General features: G+C 36.1%; 1 long non-coding RNA gene across 1 annotated transcript in view; it reads right to left on the bottom strand.

Moving 5' to 3' along the window:
* Positions 1-280: 280 nt before the first annotated feature.
* LOC121065803 overlaps positions 281-6,000 on the bottom strand; it is an 80,529-nt gene continuing 74,809 nt past the window's right edge. Inside the window, exon 3 of the long non-coding RNA XR_005817320.1 lies at positions 281-353. This is a non-coding gene — a long non-coding RNA (uncharacterized LOC121065803). The remainder of the gene's footprint in view (positions 354-6,000) is intronic.

Here is a 6,000-nt window from a genome sequence, read left to right as displayed (position 1 = left end):
TGGAAAGCATAATTAGAAAGAACTAAAACAATATTATTTACCTTTGTTCTTGAATTGTATTATGTTAATTGGCTACATACATCAGGAAGACGACATCTTATTTTGTCACAGAAATCAGCACTATAGAATAACAGTGCATGTTTAGACAAGAAAATCCAGGCACAGTAGGTCAAATAGTTGCCATTGATTGCTCCTGTAGAAATGGCTGGACATGAAATTTCCCAGAGTTTTCTTCTTCTGTAGGTACTCACTGGTGATGGGAGTCCAGAGAAGATTTTTCTTTGTGGAGCCTCACCAGTGATGCATCAGTAGGTCAGGGCCTAGCCACAGGTAGCAAATAAAAGGCAATGTCCCTACGAAAGCCAAAGAGAGTGTTAACTAGAGCAAGGTCAATCTGCATGCTGAGAATGCATCAAAGTGTTATTTCGGTTTTGAAATTTTTTTTTGAAGATTGGGCCTTCTTCACTGGAGACATCAAGCTAATGGCTGTCTCAACAATGTATTTTTATGTTATGTTATGTTATGTTATGTTATTTTATTTTATTTTATTTTATTTATTTTATTTTATTTGGATCATGGGGTCCTTTTCTGAAGTGAAATCTTTTAGAAAACTCTAGAAAAAAAAAAAAAGAACTTCATGACTGCTTTCCATTGAAGGCTGCTGTTCAGCCCATCAGGTTTCAGTATTGACATGAAAGTCACTAAATAACACCCCATAAAAAAACTTTCACTTCAGAAATTCTTACTCGCAAGAATTTACACTTCCCCTATGCCTGAGACATCTTTGCTTTTAAATAAGTTTTGTAGCGTCCAGGCTGCTAATCCTGCAAATGGCTATGGGATTAAAGTAACCTTGCAGGGAGGTCTCTAACCCAGGCCATCTGTGTTGTGCTCTGTGGCACAACACAGATACCAAAGGCAGCATCAGCATCAGCACAGCATGTTGTGCTGGAGAGCTGCTGGGTTGGCCAGTGCCATGCTGTGGTGTGTTGCTTTCCCTGCACACCTAGATCTGGCTTCAGTGCAGTGCTCTTTCTGGGGTACTGCACTTCATTTCAAGATTTCTTCCCTTCCTCTGTACTTACATTGTGCTCAACGTTTCCCTTTCTCACTTCACTGATACCCTCATCCCGTTGTCCTTCTCCAATACACACTATTTTTTCTCAGCACTAGTGTTAGTTACTCAATATTAGCATTTTATTATTTCATCATGTGGTCTGTGTTGTAACTGGGGCATAGAAGGGATAAGGTGCACACCCAGCTGCTGTACGAGATCTTTGTGTCTTGCCTACCTGACCCATTTGTGGGCTATCATTTCACCTCCCACAGACATCCGAAGTCTGACACGTGTCTGAGCATCCTACAGACATTGGTTTGAAGGTTAGAAAAGACAGATCAGTGTGTTGCAGGTTGTAAAAGACATAGAAGTAAAAAAACAAACAAACAAACAAAAACTTAACCCAAGTGTTGACTAATAGACATTTTTGTTTTGTTTTGTTAGCCTCCAGCAGAGATGCATCAAAATAAAATTCATTCACCCTATCAAAATTATTGGAAAAAGATGTTCTAATTCTGTAGTTTGATCAACACAAATTGTGCGATTTTGGCCTGTGGAATATGAGGAGGTTTGACAGAATAAATATAAATGTTTACACTTCTTACCAGCTCTTGCTAAACAAATAGGAGCTATCCTGCCTTTAGCAATTAAGAATGATATAATAAGCATGTATGCATTTAACAAAATGCTAATTTAAATAAAAGCATGAAGTTAATACTCATATCCTATATTGTTCTTATGTACTGCAGGGTAGAAACTAAGCAAATAAGTAAAACTGAATGCAACAGACTTCTGCCTTCAGCTAAAGTTGGGATTCTTAATGCATGCAGACAGGACAAATACTGTTGTGGTTTCACATCAGTTTCTTCTGTTTTACTTCCACATTTTTGAGAGCTTCCCTTAGGTAAGGAACACATCTGTTTGTGTCTGAAAACAATAGATATGCTCAGGGTGGAATGTGGAGGAGGTTTCTCTTCACAAAACAAGCACAGCACTGTCCTGGCAGGCTTGCCAGAGGGCACAACATAACTAAGAGTATGAACTGCTCCACTTACCATCTCTATACAAACACAAGATTTTTCTCCAGACGTGCCCTTGATGATACCAGGAGAATGTATCTGAAGCTAACACTGGAATTTTCCTGACAGTGGGATCCATCAAACTCACAAAAGCAGATTACTTCCAGTGTAAAGTATTACAGTTACTTCCAGTTCAGAATATCTCAGTGCAAAAATAAATAAATAAATAATGATTTTTAATAATAATAATAAGGATGTGTCATATTGGCGGTAAACTTATGCCTTAACAGAGCAAAATGCTGGCCACCCTACAGTCAGAAAGAGTCATTGACCTCACTTTTAATGAAATTAGTATTTAATCTTAAATGAGTACAATTATTTATGTAACTAAAGTTGCAGTGTATTTAAAATGAAATTAGATCCACGTTAACATTTAAAAAACACCATTTGGCCAGGCTTTAAAGATTCAGTCATGAACAGGTTACATGTACACTACTAGTACGAGATCAGTGTTAGAGATAGTGACTTGGCAATGATGTTTCCTTCAAGCTATGGGGAGAAGAGAAAAACACATTTTTAGTGCAGTCATTAAGTTAACATCTTTCATAATTAATAAAGAGTTATGAGTCACTTTCTGGGAACAGCATTAAAGAAACTTCAGGACACAGTATTTGAAGACAGAGAATTTGGGAAGTTCTGTGACATTGTGGAAATGTATTTCTTGATAATTCAGGCATATGAGCTTAAACAACTTTGGAGGGGTTTTGATTTCTTTTAGTAAAAATGAATCATGGAAGTAAGGGATGCTGACAGTCAAAATTAGGCTTCATTATCTAATACAAGTAACTAGCAATATAGTTCTGAAATATAAGCAAACCATGGATTTCTGGCAAGTGTTTTATCAAAAAAATAAAAATAAAAATGGAGTAGCTACAGCAATATAAAGTACAAAGGGGCTAGATTGTCTCCTGTTTTATTCAGTGAAACTTTAATATTTTTTTACAATGGATACTTGTTAAAAAAAAAAAAAAAAAAAAAAAACACTACTTTGATATAAATATATTTATATATATATTTGCATGCATTTATAACAAGTTTTTTTAAGATTTCAAATAACCAGTTGTTAAGAAACCAGCAGTGATGGAAATTATTCTGTCTAATTCAAATGCTTATTTTAGGCTTAGGATCTACAAGACGTTGGGTCTGTAGCCCTCCTTCCAGGACTGATTTTGATTTTATTCAGTGATTCAGTTTATACATTTAACATAAATGCATACCTAACCCTGGCCCTGGCACTGCAGTTGTGTCCCGTAGCAGTGAACGTTGGCTGCTAGACTGGAATCTTTTTTTTACCTGCTTTCCTTTTTACCTCATGACACTTGTGTTCTCAGAAGCACAGATATATCATCTCCAACCACCAGAACAGTGTCTCACTCAGGCTACTACTCGGCCTTGTGGTCAGTACACAGATACTGGACCTCACGTACAATTCTGTTTAGTTTGAAATGTCCAGTGCTACCCACTTACCACAGCAGTATCAACCTCTATCAGACTGAACTGTGTACTTGAGCATATCAAATTTCTTGTTGTTTTCTGCAAGGCTTTGATGAAGCAGGCTTCCACCATAGGAATCCCGAAGAGAACATCAGTGTCTACCTCTCTCCAGGACAGGCACTATGACCAAGTGTTCTGAAATTCTAAAAATTTTGAAAAAACAAAACAAAACAAAACTTAAAATCTTGAAACGTTCTTAAATGAATTGCCAATAAACGTTTAGGCTAAGAAAAGCATAATTGAGGTCTGGTGGTCCCTGAAATGGATAAATAAAATTAAAATTCCCAGATCCTCTTTTGGGTGTGATTCTGCTTTATAATCAAATTCCTGCATATAATCAAATTCCTTTTATAATCATGTCTGATAAGAAAGCTAATTCTGCTTGTGTGAAGGAAGAGGAACTATATCCAGTCTCATTTCACACTTCACTTATTTACTTGAGCTTCCTAACAGTGCTTCAAGAGAAAGGAAAAATCTGTTAGCAAGTTCCCATCTCTCTTCTTCAGCCAAAGTAGAATTCTTCCCTAATTCTTGCTTATCCATTACAATGTTGATAGTATCATTAGCACGTTTAGTAAATGTACATTTCATAAATTGTGTATTCTATTGAATAAAAACTGATGAATATTTAAAGGTAGGGGAGAAATTTAAAGGTAAATGTAACAAAGTATAATTTATCTTTTCATCTTCCTTTTCTCTTCTGTTGCTTTGGAGGTCTTTTTTCCTGAAATTGTTGTCTTTGCCTCACATTTCAACATCGTTACCGAAACACTCTTACTAAGCCTCTTTTTCCTCTAATAATTTTTTCCCTCTAGCAGAAGGATGAAAAGCTGGTAATTTGTCAGCAGAGTCTCCAGAATTATGAGAAGCAGTACATTCTGTGCACATAGGAAGTTGTGCACGCATAGTACTGAAAAAAAAAAACGTTTACTTTTAGAAAGCTGAACATATCCAAATACTGCTTTACTGGGCCTATTACAAAGTTTGAGGTGTACATTGTAGTAGACACATCTGTGCTTTTGTCTTTTGATAGAATTTCAGCCCAAAGTGTGGAAATAACTGAAGTCAGATTATTCGTGCAGGTGAAGTAAATAGGTCTGACATGAGCAACAGAAACAGACAAAGCAAATTAGTTTCAAGAATATATTCTTTTATCTAAAATAAGCAGTCCACCTACTTTTTTGTTTCTGTTATTTTAAGCCTGACTCACCCCTGGAATAGAAGTTTTTCTCCCTGAAGGTGAAATATAAAGAATAAGAACTGATAACAAAAGACAACAAGTTTTACAAATGTACCCAAGGGACATAAGTGCACAGTACCTCAGGGGAAAATGAACGAAAAAGAGTAAATTATTTCCAGATATTTCTAAATTGTCATCAATCTCTCAGCAAGAGGTGAAATTGTTTTAACTCTCAACAAACCCCTCTGAGTTAAAGAAAAATCTTTCCAGTTCCTCTGTTTTCTTTCACATCTCAAAAGGGAACTTGAAGTATAACTTATCAGGTAGGTAAAGAGAAAACTAGCAGGAACAAATAGTTACCATTTCACTATGCAAACCCATCTGAGACTTTCAGTGAATCTCATGATGAAGCCAAGTGAATGCCTTGGCCAGGTCCAGCTGCTGCTTGCCTTGTTTTCTCTTTTTGCTCTTTCACTCCATTCAGTGCAGGTAATTCAATTCATATTGAAATAACTCAGATTCAAGCATGGTCTAAACAAATGTGCTTATTCTGTCTCGTAGAACTAAGGAAATACCATTCGTCCTCTTTTTCTTCTTCTTTTTTTTTTTTTTTTCCCTGTAATTTCTTTTAATTTTAGCATGCCAGGCAACATCTGCACAGTACAATCTACAGGTGATTTCTCACAGATCATCTCCACCCCTTTCCCTGCTCCCAGCTTCTATTCCAGCCACTTCTCTTTCCCTGGTCTCTCTTCTTACACTCTTATTGTTCCTGACAGCATGCTCTACATTTTTTAAAGGTTCGCTGTAGTATTGAAGTAACAGTAAGTGTATTTCAAGGGCTACATTCACTGTGCAAAACTAACCCTTATTAACCTTTAACTGTCTACCTGATAAGACCCGTGGCAGATATGTGAAACACAATTGTCTCAGACAACTGAGTCGATTGATTACAGTCACAACTTTTCAAAATTTAAGCATATTTTTGAAAGTGTTGGCCATTTTTTTCTTCTTTTTCTTCAGTGGATTTTCTTATTTTCGTTTTTTCTTCAATGAATAATGTTAAAAAGTGCAGATAAGGCAGATGAACCATTCTTTGGCTTATTAGATGAGTCATCTGGAACAGTCTTCCAAAAAGATCAATCTTTTGTCATCAAGAATTTAAAATATGAGAGTAAATACTTGTAAAT

This window comes from Cygnus olor, chromosome 2 (genome assembly GCF_009769625.2).
Source record: "Cygnus olor isolate bCygOlo1 chromosome 2, bCygOlo1.pri.v2, whole genome shotgun sequence".
Taxonomy (NCBI): Eukaryota; Metazoa; Chordata; class Aves; order Anseriformes; family Anatidae; genus Cygnus; species Cygnus olor.
Note: the sequence above shows the minus strand (reverse complement) of the source record. Positions and strands in the feature narration are given on the sequence as shown.